At 41.6% G+C, this 18791-nt stretch overlaps 1 protein-coding gene across 4 annotated transcripts in view; it reads right to left on the bottom strand.

Annotated features, from left to right (window-relative positions):
* Nucleotides 1-14697, bottom strand: part of MAPRE3 (microtubule associated protein RP/EB family member 3) — a 37177-nt gene extending 22480 nt beyond the window's left edge. For all 4 annotated transcript variants that reach the window (XM_081315256.1, XM_081315258.1, XM_081315259.1 and 1 more), the window contains exon 1: nucleotides 14566-14697. The gene's annotated coding sequence lies outside the window, so the exon portion shown is untranslated. The remainder of the gene's footprint in view (nucleotides 1-14565) is intronic.
* Nucleotides 14698-18791: the final 4094 nt, after the last annotated feature.

The following is an 18791-nucleotide window of genomic DNA, read 5'->3' as shown; positions in this document are numbered from 1 at the left end:
TCGTGTAAGAAGTAAAACCTATAACATATCTCTATCAAAAGCTCAAGAAGAATTTTAAAGTGAACATTTTGGAAATTTCGGACACTAAGTTGATGTTGAATTTAATTACGGCAGCGAGACTTTTAGTAGCGCAATATTGGAAGAAGGAAGAACTGCCGACTATAGAAGAATGGACTTTAAAAGTTTCCAACTTGGCGGAAATGGCAAAGATCTCAGCGTATTTGAAAGACCAATCGCAACAGAGATACATTGTGGAGTGGAGAAGATGGATTGATTATATCCAGAATAAATAAGGGACTAAAAAGTTTCATTTAGCATTTGAATAAGTAGCGGATATAATGTATAACTAGCTTGTAGTCATTTATTAAGAGTTAAAGTGCGATAGAATATTTTATAGCTGTTTGCATATTTTAGATTATGTTTGTTTGTATTTTTATACCCTGTATTTTGCTCTGGGAAGTCGGGGAGGGGGGAGGGGAGGGGAGGGTTGGGGGGGTTGGGGAGAGGGGAGGGGGGGTTTGTATTTAAAAATGTATTGTAAAACTTTTCAATAAAAAAAAACATTTTGGAAATTTCCAGTAATGCCCCATCAATTACTTCATCTCTTTTAAAATGTTTAAAAGGTATCAACAGACTTAAGGTAAAGTTGGTTTAACTAAAAATGCATTTAAAAGATATTGGACACTCCCAAAAATGTACTTCAAAGGACAGACATCAGATTTTCTCTGTTGGAGAAGTAAAAATTTGGGGTTTCACTGACACATGTGATATGGAATTTAAAAAGAGATAAAAACAATTTTCTTAAGATAAAAAATAGAAAGGACAATTAGAATGCATCTGTTAAAATATATATTTTTTATTGAAAGTTTTTACATAAAAATATATGCAGTAGTCTAAACGGGAGGTCACGATCGCATGAGTGACTGTGCGTAGGGCATCTCGGTCCAGGTAGGGTCGCAACTGGCGCACCAGGCGAACCTGGGCAAAAGCCCCCCGGTCACGGCTCCTATATGGTGTTCAAAATTGAGCTGTGAATCCAGGAGGACGCCCAAGTTGCGAGCCCTATCAACAGGGGGTAACACCTCACCCCCCATCGTTAAAGGTGGAATAGTCTGGTTAACCCGAGATGCCGATATGCACAGCCACTCAGTCTTGGCAGGATTGAGACGAAGCCTGTTTCTCCCCATCCAGACCTGGGCCGCCTCCAGGCAGTGGGACATCACGCCAAGGGCATCGCTGGGTTGGTTCGGGGTGGAGAGAAAAAGTTGGGTATCATCAGCGTACTGATGATACCCCACCCCGAAACCACGAATGATCTCACCCAGCGGCTTCATATAGATGTTGAACAGGAGGGGCGAGAGAAAATGTGGCAAGAAAAGTTATAAAATGGGGCAAAACTCTCTTAACAAATTTCTCACTCAGTCACATAAATTCTGGGCTCAACTATAAGTCCAGGATTACTTCTATACAGTAATTGATTTAGATGACAATTATGTTTTCCCAGGACATAAAGGTGCATATAAGGATTAATGTGAGTGGTAAACAAATGAATATCCTTTTTGATGATAGTGGACAACATCTGCCCACCTTAACAAGACCTACAACAGTTGAGATGAGCAAGTGCCTTGAATATGTCTTACCATAAATGTTCAAAACAATAGGAAATATTCTCTTAACTATATTTCAAAAATGCTTGTTTTGTGATTTGCTGCTCCTAGACCACAATCTGTCCTGAAACCTAGTCTGTTTCAATTCAAGTTTAAACTAATAAAGCAGAATTTTATGTTGAAATTAGTGGAGCTTTGATGACTGGTGATAACATGTACTGTATCACATTGGAAGGCAAGCAGGAAAATGAATCCTTGCTTGTGAAAAACAATTGTTAATTCCTGACTATGCTGGTGCTGCCTATTTAATTATTATGGGGACAGAAATATAAGTTGGATTTGTCATTTAATGGGACTAGGGATAAATCCTGCAATAGTTCATAGAATTATCAGATTTGGTATTTGTTTTATTTAATAGGAATTCAGGTCTCTTGATTTATTTACACATTTGCCAAATAATAATAATAATAATAATAATAATAATAAGTTGGAAGGGACCTTGGAGGTCATCTAGTCCAACCCCCTGCTCAGGCAGGAAACCCTATACCATTTCAGACAAATGGCTGTCCAGTCTCTTCTTAAAAACTTCCAGTGTTGGAGCATTCACCACTTCTGGAGGCAGGTTGTTCCACTGGTTAATTGTTCTAACTGTCAGGAAGTTTCTCCTTAGTTCTAGGTTGCTTCTCTCCTTGACTAGTTTCCATCCGTTGCTTCTTGTCCTGCTTTCAGGTGCTTTGGAGAATAGCTTGGCTCCCTCTTCTTTGTGGCAGCCCCTGAGACATTGGAACACTGCTATCATGTCACCCCTGGAGTAGATTCTATTCCATAGAGGTTTCTTAACAAATTTGTCTCTAGAATTTTGTTTTTGTTGCAACAACTTGGAAAAAGACATACCATCAGTCCAGATCTCAGGCACCCATTGGTTTAGAGCTAGATGCCACTGAATGGCATCTGTTAGCATGGCTTTCCCCTAGCTTTGTCTTCCACTACTAATCCAGTATAGTAATACATCACAAAAGCAAGAGAATGCTGGGTGCCACACAACAGAGGTTTTTCAGTTAGCATGTTCCAAGCCGCTCACACAGTTACTATGTTCCTTCCCACTCAACAATGGTGAAGTTTTTCTTACTGGTCAGCAGTCACATAATTTGCTTAGTCCTGCTTATGCAACTCCCAAGACAGGAAACATTCAAAAGGGTAGCACAAAACAGGAAATGCATTCTAATAAAGGAAACCAAACAGAATTTGGCAGCATGCCAGGAGTCAGTCTCATGGGGGAGGCCAGGCACCACTACAGTTATTCCAATAAAAGGCTCATGAAGGGGAACAGGACAATAGCAGCTTTAGAAGAAAGACTATAGCCTTCAATCACTTTCTCTATAGATTTTCCCAGCCGTTTTCCAGATAATAATGACCTCCTGTATTTCTAATTAGTGTTGTTCATGAAATGTCTGGAAAAGACTAACATTATGCTCAGAAAAGCAACCTCTGCAGATCTCAGGTCAGAATACTGTCCAGCATGACCGCTTTATCTGCACACTGACTGGATGCCAACAGAACCTCAGATCAAAGTACATTCTATTCCATACACTGTGCACATCCTCACTACACATGAAATCAATTGGCATGGCATAGAGAATATGTTCTTTCTACTCAGAAGTCGTATTACTACCTCACAATGATTTGTGCTTGAATATACCATCCAGAATCACTTTCCATGAGAAGGGCATCCATATAAATTTGATTAATAAATGATGCTTCTATATTCTATTCAACACTTTGCAAAAGCACACAAAAGAATAATTGATATGTGCAAACACAATATATAATCATAATATCAATTATTAGGACTGACGTTTTGGGCATCACTTGAACACTATCTTTTGCCCAGCAATTTAAATCTGAATTTCCTGACAATGTATTTCATAACCATGTTTTTTTACAGACACATTCTGTCTATGGGCTAAAACAGACATATTTTTGTGGATCATGGATTGTCAGTCTTTCGTATTATTTTCCATGTTGGTAATTGGCCAACAAATATTTCCAGTATGCTTATTTTTTATATAGAAATAACTGAAAAAACACGGGGCCCAATCAGGAGCAGATGCACAGAATGGGTAAAGGCTGAATCTCCTGATATTGTTTATATTCCTAATTAATCCCATTTGTTCATTATTTACTTATTTATTCTGTACTCTGCCCATGCCCAAAGGCTTTGAACCTATAAAATGGGAGTGGAATAACAATGCAGAAACTGCTGTCTATTCTTGCCTATCTCTGTTCTCTTGGAGTACCAATGGCTCTTTAACCAAAAGATAGCCATCAGCCCAGAGTAGACAACATGCCACTATGATAAACCAACCAAGACTAAGACATGACCTGTAATGACAAACTGCAGACTGTAAGATAAAACATGATGTTATAAGGCAACCAAACAAAATTGTTTATTTGTTGGGGGAAGAGTGATCTTGCAGCGCTCTGAACAAAGGGAAAACATATGGCTGGGAAACAATTTGTTTACACCTATATGCTGTCAGGCAGGTGAGACTTGTTGCACGTCCTGTTAGCCAAGGAATGCTGGCTGGCAGGACTCATGAGACATGCCTTCTCTTCTGTCATCCCTGCTAGAATATTCTCCCTTCAAATATCTGGATGATCCATTGTTAGCCTTTTGTAAAGCATGAAGAGTTGGTTGCGTGCCCAGGCCTGGCCCCGCAAATGTGTTACAGGCCTCATTTCCTGACTATATTAGGGTAGTAAACAGTTTTACTTGATGCCATTTATATTGTACTGTTTTAACTGTTTTAATGTTTTATGATGTATACCACCCAGAGTCACTTGTTGAGATGGGTAGCTATAAAAATCAAATAGATAAATGAATAGCAAATTTTATTGTCATAAGATTATCACAAAATATATTCAAACATCCATGTGGCACCAATGAAGCACGCTATAAACAAGACATCTTGGCATGTACAAGGTATCAAAAGAAAAGCAGGGTTGAGGGGAGGGCCAATAGCATTGTGTGTGCAAGATTTTATAAAAGGTGGCTTGGTCTTGCTCCAAAGCTTAAACCACTTAAAATATGAGACAGGTGGCCTGTGGAAAAAAAAGCAAATAAGGCAGTGGTAAGCAGAGGTATGGATACAGAATGAACAGAGTCTGAAAAGGAAATACATCTTTCATCCTCTGTTCATTATCTATCTATACTGCATCATTATTTCCATTTGTCTGGCAACTATAAACAATAACTTAGAAACCATAAGAATGGATAATTAGAATATTATGAAGGGATAGATATACTATGTCATACACATTATATACTGCAACAGTAAATGTTATATTTTGTATCTTTCTTAAAATCAGAAAGAGACATTTAGGGACATTGAGTCCAAATCATTCAGTGCAGGAATTCAGTTAAGGCATCCCTGGCAGATGGCTGTCCAGCTTTTATTTTAATATATGCTCTGAATGTTTGACATCCTTAAGATATTTCAGAATTACTACTATAGCTCTTTCTTGTCTTTTCCCAATGTAAACTTTCCCTTAATTTTTTAAGAATGTAATTCAGTTTCAATGTAGCAGAAATATAGAAAATAGGAAGAAAGATTATTAGATATATCCGCCATCTTGAATCATTTATAGAAATAACACAGGGGAGATTTTATACACGCAATATACATGCACACACACACACACACACACACACACACAAATATATACACCAATATACAGTGCTTTTTTTCTAAAAAGAAAAAGGTGCCGGAACTCAAGAGTTGCTGTCACTGGGAGCTGCTACGGCGTCGCCGCCCGTCCTTTGCACCCCCGCCCCTGCGGTTCGGAGCCATATGCCGTGGGAATTCCCCTCCCCACAGCCGCCCATGCTGCGGCCCATGCTGAGCCTCCACCCAGAGCTGCTCCGAACCCCGACCCAGAGCTGTGTTTCCTCGTGGCAGTGGTCTCTGGCGCCAAACAGCCTCTTTCCAACCACATCCAGAAAAATTTGTAACAAACATAGGAATTCTCAACACCATGTTTGGTATTTCCCAGCAATCTGTTACTGGAAGGAAAAAGCAATCCCTGCTGTGTTACTGATCCCAGAGAAGCATTTGCATGTATGCAGGTATCCTTAGGGTGCCATAGTTATGGATGAGAAATATTTGTTGAAAAGTTGGCATTTCTGGATGTAATACAGATATTTTGGACTTATTTTTGTTTCTTTCCATGTCTGATATTTTTAAAAAGGCATATGCTACTGACTTATGCACATATGTAACATCTTTTGCTAGGATACATGATCACTGCTTGTCCAGAATGTGAAGAGTGAAAGATTGTGACTAAACAAAATTTTAATGTACAGATAATACCACCAGAAATTAGCCTTTTTAATAAATGTTGTTATTGATGTTAAGCTCACCATGGAAAACATCGTATACTGTTATGTATATACCAGGTTAATTATTAAAGATTGAAGTGCAACATAACTAGATTCTAAATAATCTATTTTTCAAAACACACAACAGTCTAAACAGTAAAAGTAAAGTCCAAATTAAGAATATTTCATTCTTGAATTAATTTAAAGTGGTTTAGTTGTAATAGATGGTTATAGATTTAAAATAGTTTTCAAGAGTGTACAAAAGATACTATTTTTTTTCTAGCATCAGCTAAATTAGACATATTACATTGAGAAAAATGTTTCTCATTTCTTTCCTGTTACCTTTATTGATTTCATTGCAGAGATGTTAACACAGGAAATACATTATTTTGTTATCTAATTTTACCTTCCAAAAGACAGAAGCAGATGAAAAATATGAGGTTCTTTTCTGTTGGCTGTTTTAGATTCTAAAAGTTTAGTTCCTAAAGAAGTAACCTTGTAAATAATTTTAATGTCCTCCTCTAGTGCAGGGTAGGCAACCTTGGCTCTTTTATGACTCAAGGACTAAAACTCCCAGAATTCCTGAGCCAGCATGGCTCAGCTTGGAAACCTCTCTCTTTCCCCTCAGCATGGCTGGCTCAGGATTTCTGGGAGTTGAAGTCCACGAGTCATAAAAAAGAGCCAAGATTGCCTACTCCTAAAGCCAATAGAGGGAGTTGTGGTTTTTTTTGCAAAAAAAAAAAAAGAAAGAAAAAAGAAAAGTGCCAGAACGCTGTTCTGAGCGTTCTATGAGAAAAAAAGCCCTTCCTATATATATCCCTGTATTTCCCTGATTTTTTTTTGCCCCAGATTATATTACTTTTTGCTCCAAAAGACACAATAGGGCTTATTTTTCAGTTAGGTCTTATTTTCGGAGAATTGCGGTACTAAATAGCTGATAATCTTAACTGGGGCTTATTTTGGGGGTAGGGCTTATATCATGAGCATCCTGAAAAATCATGCTAGGGCTTACTTTGCAGTTAGGTCTTATTTCAGGGGAAACAGGGAATCAGTGAACATCTAGAGGCAAACAAAATCATAACCAAAAGCCAACATGGGTTTGTCAAAAACAGATCATGCCAGACAAAACTTATTGCATTCTTTGACCGTGTGACAAAATTAGTGGACCAGAGGAATGCTGTGGATATAATTTACTTGGATTTCAGTAAGGCATTTGATAAAGTAGACCACAACCTACTACTTGATAAGATAAAAAAATGTGGGTTAGACAGCATCACCACCAGATGGATTTGTAGCTGGCTGACCGGCCATACTCAGCGTGTGGTCCTCAATGAAACTGTGTCTACATGAAGGGAAGTGTGTAGTGGGGTGCCCCAGGGCTTTGTTTTGGGCCCAGTGCTCTTCAACATCTTCATCAATGATTTGGATGAGGGGATAGATGGGAAACTCATCAAATTTGCAGATGACACGATGCTGGCAGGAATAGCCAACACTCCAGAAGATAGGCTTAAAATACAGAAGGATCTTGACAGACTTGAACATTAGGCTCTATCTAACAAATTGAAATTCAATGGTGAAAAAAGTAAGGTTCTACATTTAGGCAAGAAAAACTAAATGCACAGGTACACTATAGGTGGTAACTTGCTCAATAGTAGTAACTGTGAGAGGGATTTCGGAGTCCTAGTGGACAATCACTTAAATATGAGCCAGCAGTGTGCTGCAGCGGTGGCTCAGTGGGTTAGGACCACTACGGTGGGAAGGTAACAGCATTCCATGCGCCTTTGGCGTCTAGTCATGACCACGGAGACATCCTCGGACAAGAGCTGGATCTTTGGCTTTGAAACGGAGATGAGCACCAGCCCCTAGAGTTGGAAACTACTAGCACGCATGTGCGGGGGAACCTTTACCTTTATTTGTGTGTGCGTATGTATAATCTTGGAAACAGATATTGGGGTCACAATTAATAGTTTAAATTGGCCTGTGAATGAAGGCAAATTGACCTAATACAGAGTGTAATTCTGTTTATTTATAACCTAAGCGATTTATCTTCAACTGCTGGGAAAGTAAAAATGTTCTCAGACATGACTGTGGGTAAGACCAAGCATGTTGTAATTAAGAGACTATATAAATAACTCCCGTAGTAGTAACAGTGAGGAACAGGAATTTTCCCAACCCATGCAGCTGTCTTTAGAATTTTTGTATAAGGCCACAGAACTTCGAGCTTAACTAAGCAACAGCCATGACCAAAATGGTATCTGCAAACTGTTAAAATTGTTTTGTTCAAAAATTGCTGAATTACCATCCTTCAGACAAAGATTGTAGTTCTTGTCATATGGAACTACAGGTGAGCAACCACATCCTAAAATGCAGCCTGAAACAACAGCTTTTGCCACAAATGTGTAGAAACATTGGTAGTTGATTATTCTGCTTTGAATTAGTCCTAGAATTAACCAAGGTGTCATTACTGTGACATTAAACAAATTGCAACCACTGATTCCAAAATTACATTAACATTTTCAAGTGGATCTCCAGCTACCTCTCCACATTATCTTATTACAATCAACAGGTGAATTGCCCAGGTAGTAATCTATGGCAGGGTACCAAGTAGAAATTTAAATGTAACACTTTGGAACAGAACTCAACTGAAGTGACATTAAACAGGATGATTAGTTCCCTAATGAACAAGTAGAAGAGTCATTTAGCATTTTACCATAGTGGCAATGGCCTCATGCATCCAGACATTCTTTAAAGTAAAGGTAAAGGTTCCCCCACACATATGTGCTAGTCGTTTCCGACTCTAGGGGCCGGTGCTCATCTCCGTTTCAAAGCCGAAGAGCCAGCGCTTGTCCGAGGACGTCTCCGTGGTCATTTGGCCGGCATGACTAGACACCAAAGGCACACGGAACGCTGTTACCTTCCCACTGTAGTGGTCCCTATTTTTCTACTTGCATTTTTACGTGCTTTCGAACTGCTAGGTTGGCAAAAGCTGGGACGAGTAACAGGCGCTCACTCTGTTACGCGGCACTCGGGATTCGACCCACCAAACTGCCGACCTTCAGATCGACAAGCTCAGCGTCCTAACCCACTGAGCCACCACGTCCCAGACATTCTTTACTGCTTACCAAAAAATGGCTGATGTTCACTATAAGCAGTGCTTTTTTTGTGAAAGAAAAAGGTGCCAGAACTCACACATGTCATACAACCCGCCTTGCCTACCCTACAAGGTTCCATCCCAAAAAAGGTATCGGAACTCCGTTCTGAGCGTTCTATGAGGAAAAAAAGCCCTGACTATAAGTACTATTGGGGGGGGGGGTCTTCTGTGCTCTGTCTCTTCTCCAGTCTCGTATGATAGTTTGAGAAAATATTTCTCAAAATAGAAGGCCCACATTGTAGCCCCAGTGGGAAATAAGAAAAGTCTTCAGATCATTTCTTAACAGAATCCACAATTATACAGTGCAGAATATGTCCTTCACAATGACATCACTGCCCAGGCTTCAGAACTGACTTGCAACCAGCTTGAAGAAAGATGAAAAAAAATTCCACCACCAGTAAATCATGTAGACAGCTTAGCCCAATTTATACTGTCAGCATTTCTCTCTTGAGGTCAACACAGAATAGAAATGAATGGCATACCTTAGGAGTTGTTCATCTCTGAGTGCTTATTCATTAACTTTTACTTTATTACTACATCCAAAAATCAAATTCTTTATTGTAAGATGTCCCTAATTTTGTCCAAGATTTGAAAACTTTATTGAAAAAGAAGAAACTGAGGATCAGACAAGGATTGGCTGAAGCAGCTGCCTAGGGAGGTTGAGAAATTTCTTGAACATTTTCAAAAGATCAGACACATATTTATTAGCAGCTGTTTAAAGTCTGAGCTGAAAAAATCTACAGCTGCCTTGAAATCTGAAATTACAAAGGCCTGTTCAAAGATAGAGCATAGAACTCTTATGTTACTTTCTTGAAAAGCTATTTACTTCAGCAAGAACCATAGCGCATCTTCCAAGTTGTATTTTAAAATATTGTTTCAAAATTTTCTGTTCCTTTTTCCAGTTCTTATCACGATGAGAATACTTTTTACTCCACTGTCATTTCCCTTTCTGTTTGTAATTTTAATGTAGTGCAGCAAACACTAATTTTTCAAGCAACTATATCTGTGATTTTAAAAACCTGTCCCATTCCCCTCCACTTTTTTCCTCTCTTTAATTGCCTCTTATTACCCCATATCAGGGGATGCGGTGGCTCAGTGGGTTAAGACGCTGAGCTTGTCGATCAGAAGGTCGGCAGTTTGGTGGGTCGAATCCCGAGTGCCGTGTAACAGAGTGAGCGCCTGTTACTCGTCCCAGCTTCTGCCAACCTAGCAGTTCGAAAGCACGTAAAAATGCATGTAGAAAAATAGGGACCACTATGGTGGGAAGGTAACAGGGTTCCGTGCGCCTTTGGTCATGCTGGCCATGCTGGCCACATGACCATGGAGACGTCCTCGGACAAGCGCTGGCTCTTCGGCTTTGAAACGGAGATGAGCACCGGCCCCTAGAGTCGGAAACGACTAGCACGCACGTGCGGGGGAACCTTTACCTTTACCTTTTACCCCATATCAAGCTAATGGGAATTCTTAAAGACATCATCAAATGGAGTCTGGTCTCAAAAACTGGTTAAGAAAAGAGGGTGCATCTTTGGATCCAAGAGAAAATAGCCAGCCAAATATACACCGGGCTATTTATCTCCAAAGTGCCATGCACAGTCAGAAAAATCCAGGAAGGCTCATTTAGGAAACACCACCTCAGTTTTAAATACCAATTATTCCGTCAACCAGTCTCATAAATATTTATGGCAGCTAAATACTAAGGTGATCAAGACTGAGTTTTAGACAGGTCATACAGAATAGTTGGAATCATTTCACAGCAGGATAAAAAACCTTTCCCTTTCACCACTTAAATATAATTGAAGCAAGAACCAATTATCAAAGGACAGCAAGAAGTCAAAGGAGACATATAACAGCCACAAATATAAATGAAACCATAGCAGACCTCTCACATCACTCTAGTTTTTCAGAAGTGTGTTCATACAGTTCATATAGTCACATCAGAGACACTCAATAGAGAAGATTTACTTGACTAATCAAATACTCTATTTGTAAGATAAGTTTACATCCCCCACAAGGAGGATTAAAAGCCCTCTTATCCTCCATTCTCCTGTCCAGCAGGGAAATGGGTAGACTAAATCAGTCTTGTCAGGAGAACCTGGTATATGACACAGCACAAAGAAAAATAAGCGCTAGAAAGAGTACCATGCATAAACAACTGAGAGAGAGAGAGATCATGAAAAATACAATTAAAAGAAATCTGTAGGAAGGCTATAGCCACATCAAATGGGATCTGACAGATAATCATGACGCTTTCTCTTGCTTTCTGCAGCAAGTACAAAGACGACATGCTGGAACTCTAAAATAGAGCATTCACTCAAGTAAGATTACAGAATTTATAAGAAACAATGTTCTTGTCATGAAACCTCATCTACTTACCACAGAGATCAGGTACACTGCCAAGCTGACCAGCAAAAAAAGTAGTATTTGTTTATAGTCATTTGTTTAACACCTGTTTGAAGTTACGATGGCACTAAAAAAAAGTTACTTATGACCAGTCTTTGCACCTATGACTGTCAGAGTCCCTGTGGTCACATAATCAAAATTTGGCTACTTGGCAACCAGCATGCATTTACAACAGTTGCAGCATCCCAGCTTAATGCAATTGCATTTGCAACCATCCCTGGAAGCTTCCGACAAGCAAAGTCAATGGGAACAACCAGACTCACTTAACAACATTTGCTTAACTTTCATGACAAAAAGGTTGTAAAATCAGGCATGACTCATTTAACAATCACATCACTTAGTGATGGAAGTTCCAGTCTAAATTTTGGTCAGAAGGACTACCTGTATTGTAAGCAAATACAGTCCAGAAGTGACCGATTCCCAGCTTGTAATGGTACTCCAGCTCACAATCTGCCATAATATGCCAAAGATAGGTTAGATATAGCCCCCACACACTTTATGTACAAAGCCAGCTGTGTGATTCTGGACCAGCTACTCTCTCTCAGCCCTAGGAAGAAGGCAATGGCAAACAACTTCTGAAATTTTGGCAAGAAAAGTGCAGGAACCTGTCCAGGCATTCACCAGGAGTCAATACTGATTTGAAGGCATGTGTACGTGCACACACACATGCAATGATACTTCATTAAAAAGTAGAAAACAGTGAACAGTACTGGATACATTTGTCAACAGATTACTTGGATTTCCTCAATTCCCAGAGGCCGTGTTTATGTAACAAACAAAAATACAATAAATATGCATAAAAGACATTTACAAAAATTATTATTAACTTGCTTCAGGGTTTGTATGTTTGGCATATTAACCAATCCCAACCTGTCACTTAATTTATGATTCGATACATGTGAATCCAGAAAATGTATTCATTCCATAATCAGGTTATACAGTATTTATATGTACCCAGAAAATCTCATAAAAAGATCTCAATTTCCAGATGTTGTATTGCTCTGAAAATTTTATTGATGTGTGTGTGTGTGTGTGTGTGTGTGTGTAAATGTGTATTTTAAACAAAATTATCGTGCCTATAACCATTTGATATAAACACTTATTTTCCTAGGGGAAGATGGAATGTATTAACTTGGATTTGGAAAAATGGGAACATTTTTTTACTTTACGACTGATGCATTCACAGATGAAATTGAACCAGCACCTCCTAAAATATATGAATTGTCATCTGTATCTCTCTAGCACTTTCCTGATGAGCGGCCTGATAGTCACAAAAATAAAAAGCCATTTTCTAGGCCAGCCAACACAGTGGACCAGCCATTCTGCATTCCAAACATCAATCTACAGAGTTACTCAGTCACCTGTGTACCTGTGGGCTAGATCATGTATGAGTCTATGTTCTCTATACACAAGTCCTTACTGAGAGGATTGGTTAATACACAAGGCATCATCCTTAGGGAGCACCTGCGACCAGCATCAACTTCCCTCCGCCCAGTGCGCTCCCACAGAGAGGGCCTCCTCAGGGTGCCGCCGTTCGGAGAATGCCGTCTGGTGACCCCCAGGGGGAGGGCGTTTTCTGTGGGTGCACCTGACCTGTGGATCCATTTACCGGTTGAGCTCCGGATGGCTCCCGACCTTCACTCCTTCCGACGCGACCTAAAAACCTATTAGTTTGTACAAGCCGGCCTGGTCTGATGGGTTTTGTTTTAATTATTGTTTTAATGTAATTTATTTTCTGCATTTGGGCACTAGGGTTTAATTTGTTTTTAATTTCTGTATTTTGGGTATTTTGATATTTATGTCCCTGTTCACCGCCCTGAGTCCTTCGGGAGAAGGGCGGTATACAAATCAAATCAAATCAAATCAAATCAAATCAAATCAATAAATAAATAAATAACTATTCATATATCTCTAATCAAGGCTAAGAATATAATCATATCCCACAGTGGATGATCACTGACTTGCTGGTTAAAAAAAAATATGAATGGCCTTGCAAAACCAAGGCACTGGGATGTTAGAATCGACTCAAGTTAATTTGCACCCCGTTTTGCAGAATGCCAGGCTTTTCCTGACAGACTTTTCCCCCCCCTCTTTAATCTTTCTAATTCTCCCCTTTAGGCCAGCCAGTCCAGACATTTGTCTAGTCCAGGGGTAGGCAACCTCGGCTCTTTTATGACTCGCGGACTTCAACTCCCAGAATTCCCGAGCCAGCTATGCTGGCTCGGGAATTCTGGGAGTTGAAGTCCGCGAGTCATAAAAGAGCCGAGGTTGCCTACCCCTGGTTTAGTCAGTGCAAGGAGGCAGACAAGGCTCAAAGAAACTACGGAGCCTCGAAACTAAAAAATCCCGCACGGTCCGCACCCCAAATTTAGAAACTCGCCTACAGAGGCTGAGGCAGGGAGACACAAAGCAAAGGCTCCATTTACTCGGCTTCCACGGCAAGAAGTGGAAGAGTGCCTCTTCGGCGGCGACCTCCGTGGCGCAGCAAAGAAAGCTATTTTGTGTCCCCTGGCAGAGAGGCTGCCACTGCTGCCCGGGGAAGATCGCGCCTTGCCGCCTTCCCCTCTCAGTTATCAGCATCCCCAGCATCCCCGAGGACGCTCTGCCGAGTCACGGCCGGCCTGTATGTAGCGCGCCGGCAGGTCCCATCTGGGCGGCCGGGACGTTTGCTCTATCAGACAGCGCGCTCGCGCTCTCGCCGCCGCCGCCGCCGCCTCAGAGGAGCACGAGCGGGCTGAGGGCGAGCGGCGGCGCTGCCCCTCACTAAGCAAAAGCCACAGCCGGCCGCCCTTTAGAAAGGCAAGCGGGGACGGCAACTGCAGCCGCGAATAGCCCCCCCACCCCTCCCCCCGACCCGCCTCGGCTCTAGGGAATACCCCGCAGCGGCGGCCCTTCGGGAAAGGGTCACCCGAATAAGCGAGGAGGGGCCATGACGGGGCACTTTCCGCCTCCCCTTTGCCCTCAGGCGGCGGGAAGGGGCTCCCTCTGTTGTTCGGCCCTCCCCTCCCCAACCGCTTCCCTTCACTCACGGCGGTTGCCGGCGCGGCAACGGCGGCTGGCTGGCTCCGTCTTTGCCCTCCCGCCGACCGGCCTGACTTCTTTACGATAGCAGAGGCGGCGGCGGCTCCTCCTCCGAGTCCGGGCCGGGTTTGCGGGGAGGGGGGGGGGAGGAGGTTCCCACGCATGCGCCGCCCCTTAAACAAGCTCAGTATGGCTAGGCCTCATCTTCAACCCCGCCCTTCCCGCTGTCATAGCAACAAGAAGGGCGGGGGGGGGAAGCGAGTGATTTGCTACTGCTCCCATGACAACCGAGGCATGAGAAGTCCCACCTACGCGCTGCCTTCAGAGCGCCGACCTCTCCGCGCAGCGTCCCTGACGTAAGCAAGGGAGATCGCCATCCCAGAGGTGGCAAGCTCTGTCGAGTGATCCTGTTCTGGCGACCCCACCAAAGCGACTCTCGTCTTTGTATCTCCCTCTTTTCGGCAAACCGCTTGACCGTGATCCACGGCTCCTCTTCTCTTGCATTTTAGCAGCTTTTCCACCGATTTGAAAAAATAAAACACAAGAGTACTTGGACTCTCGTACTCCTGACACCGTTTATTTAAAAAAAAATACTTCCAGACTCTGTAACCCTGAAAAATTAAGAGATTTTAGTTCATTGTACTGCAATGGCCATCGTAATGCAATGGACAAAATACTTCTGTATAATGTATGCTTCCTGTACATAAGTAAATTCAGTGCTTCTTTTCTAAAAAAAAAAAAAAGGTGCCGGAACTCTCATCTTGTTAATCTTTTATTTATATAATTTTATTTATATATTTATTTATATAATTAAAAACTTATATATTCAATTCTTAACTTAAATTTAATTTATTATATTTAAGGCCAATGTTCGTAGTAAATTTTGTCCAATTCTCATCCGGCAAATCTTTGAGATTTGAGCCAAGTTTAATTTATTTTTTTTATTATTTATTTTATTATATTTGTATACCGCCCTTCTCCCGAAGGACTCGGGGCGGTGAACAGGGCAATACATGTTAAAAAACAAGAATACAAAAGTTAAAAAAGATTAAACAAGATGCCCAAAAACTATAACAATAAGTTAAGTTAAAATACATAAAAAACAATAAAACCCAAACCCATCACCCATCAGGCCAGGCCGGCTTGTCTGAACAGGTAAGTCTTTAGATCGCGCCGGAAGGAGCGAAGGTCGGGTGCCATCCGGAGCTCAACCGGAAGATGGTTCCATAAATCCGGCGCACCCACAGAGAACACAATTCATAATTGCCTTTAGTTTTTTCATCTGTTTTTGGCTTAGATGAAGTAATGCACCTTTTAGGCATTCACCAAATAAACTAGAATTTGTTGTGAGCATCTTCTTAAATAGAAACAGCTCATAAGCTGGACCTCCCTATATTAGCAACCACATTATTGATGGCTTGTACATACCATTTTAAAGATATGATCACATTGGTTCAAGTGAGTGAGATGTTCCTATAACCCAAAATGCATGCTATTAATTCATCCCTGCCAAAATAGTTATTTTCATCAGACTTAGTTCATGATTAGGCTTAGATGTGGTATTGTCGTGGGGGGCGGAGCCAAGATGGTGGAGAGGCAGCAAAGGCTGTAAAGCAGGGGTGTCAAACTCAATTTCATTGAGGGCCGCATCAGCATTGCGGTTGCCCTCAAGGGGCCGGGTGGGTATGGCCAGGGTGGGCGTGGCCTACTGGGTGGGAGTGGCTAGAGTGCATATGGCCTACTGGGTGGGCGTGGCCAGCTCTACATCGTTCGCATCAAGGGTGCCTATGGGAGCCTGGGCAGGAGTGGGACAGATCTGAGGGTCTCTGGCAGAAGGAGGGTCTCTGGGCCAGGGCCAAGGCAGTGGGGGCTGTTCCCTCACTGTTTCCAGGATGGCTTCGCGGGCCACATGAAACCACTTCGCGGGCCGGATCCGGCCCCCAGGCCTTGTGTTTGACATGTCTGCTGTAAAGAGCTCCTCCAAAAGTAAAAGTTTTATTTTATTTTACTTTATTTTTATTTTAACTTTTTAACCTTTAATATTGTATTTTAACCTACCTCTTTTAAACTTTTTAAACCCATTTTTAACCCATTTCAACCTTTTAAACCATAGTTTTAAACTTATTTTTAAACCTGTTTTAACAAACCTGAATGGGGAAAAGAAGGAAGAGACAGCACTCTGCAGCAGAAAGTATATCCAAGCCTTTGAAGCAGCAGAAAATGGAGGATTATATTGCAAACAGACAGTCTGCTCCAGTAAGTAACTCATTCGCAGGCACCTTATCAGATAAATTTAATTTATGTGACTCATTGGAATGGGACTTACAAACCGAACTGGAGAGCAGACAGCGTGTGGAGTTGTCCTCCTCCCTCTTGGAGAATGGCTCCCCTCCTTGGAATCTGGCAACAGCCTCTTTTACACAGGAGGAAGATGTAGCAAATTTGAAGGGGGAAAATGTGACAGACTTCCTCTCTAGACAATGTTTGCTTACAGCTCAAACTGTAAACTCAATATATAATCTCTTGTCAATTGTCATGGATAAGGTTGATTGTCTGAAAGAGTCTTTTGCAGAGTTTGTTAGGAGCCACCCAAAAACTGTGGAAGGACTTGGGAGGATAACCATGGACAGACATGGGATGGCTAACTCAGAAGGTGAAAGTAGAGAAGGACCTTGTTCTCCTCCCAAAAATTTGAACACCTACAGAGAAAACATTCAATCAGGCAAAGGTCTAAGAGATGACCAATATAACTACAGTCTGCAAACTAACCAGGTTACTTTGCAAATTTATGACAAGAGAGTAAATAGAGGGCGTTGGAGCAACAGAAAAGCTATTAGGCTGTCCCTGAGCCAGCTGCTCCGCTGTGAATTCACTCTGATAGATCTACTACATGCAGAGTGGCTGCCAGCAAGAACACAATGTATGAGAATTCTCCTATCATTCAAGCAGCCCACAATTCCCTCCATGTTCTTCAGAATGAAGCCCTTTCTGAGCTTTTTCTCAATATTTCCAATAAGGGTCTTTTGCTCAGAAAAAGTGTGCCCACTCGTGAAACAGCGTCACCAAGAGGGAACTGTCGCTTTAAATCTAGGCTGCAACAGCCTTCACACTACTAAGCCTGAGGCTGCTGCAACTGAACTGACCCTGAGAAAGCAAAGAAGCAATATACGAACTGTGTTACCCACAGCTGCAGGAACTGCTGAGGATGTGCCAGAGGAAATGTTGATTGACCTATTCAGTGCATTGCCAGAACCTGAGCAAGTTAACATCATTCAAAGATTGGACGACCTAAAAGAGGCACTGACAACAACCCAATCTACAGCAAAGCCTCTATTTAATTTGGCTCCACTAAACACGCAACCTTGTGATAAGATATTTAATCAACAATCTGCCTTTACCTCAACAGTAAAAAAAGGTGTTGTCACACAGGCTGAGAGTGGAGAAACTGCACTGACTGACCCAGCCTCTGAGAAACAACTGAAAGACAAAGGGCTTCATCACACAGTGCCCCCTAAGCGGACAAACACTAAGGACATAATTCAGCTTCCATCCTCATTTGATTTAGAAGTTCCCACAACATATTTCCACAAGATGAACCCTCAGCCATGCCCCTCCAAAAATGGACATAAATCTACATTTATAGACTTAAGCCAGAGTACCTGATCTTTGGAAAAAAAATCATTCTTGGAGCAAGAGCAGAGGCACACTGGCAACCGAGATATAGAGGAGCAACAACAAGTTCTGCAACCCACGAGGAGAAATATCGAACCTCACAACAACTGTGTTTATATGGGAAGCTTAGATGATATTGACCCAGCTCCATTGTCAAGTTGACATCTGGCATTTCCACCATCTAGCCAATCAACCAAGTCAGACCACCTTGCCTCTGAGAACCCCATACAGTTGATGACCTGGAATATAGCTGGCTGGAAAAGGATGGTTGATAGTGGACTAATGAGCTTTCTCTCTAGATTTGATGTAATAGCCTTTCAAGAAACCTGGCTAACCGAAGTGGATGAACCAGTACAATTGCCAGGCTTTCAGGGATGGGCCTCCCCAGCCCTAAAAACAAAGAACAAAGGGAGACCCTCTGGTGGGCTATGCATTCTTATAAAGGAAGAGTTGCAATGGCAGGGAGAGAAATTATATAACGAAGATAAGTATCCGTACTTTCTAGCTGTCAAATTTGAATATGACCAGTTTGAGTTAATATTGGTACATGTGTACATTCCTC

The sequence above is a fragment of the Vipera berus genome (assembly GCF_964194415.1).
Source record: "Vipera berus genome assembly, chromosome: 1".
NCBI lineage: Eukaryota > Metazoa > Chordata > Lepidosauria > Squamata > Viperidae > Vipera > Vipera berus.
The sequence above is the reverse complement of the archived record's forward strand: the minus strand, read 5'-3'. Positions and strand labels throughout refer to the sequence as shown.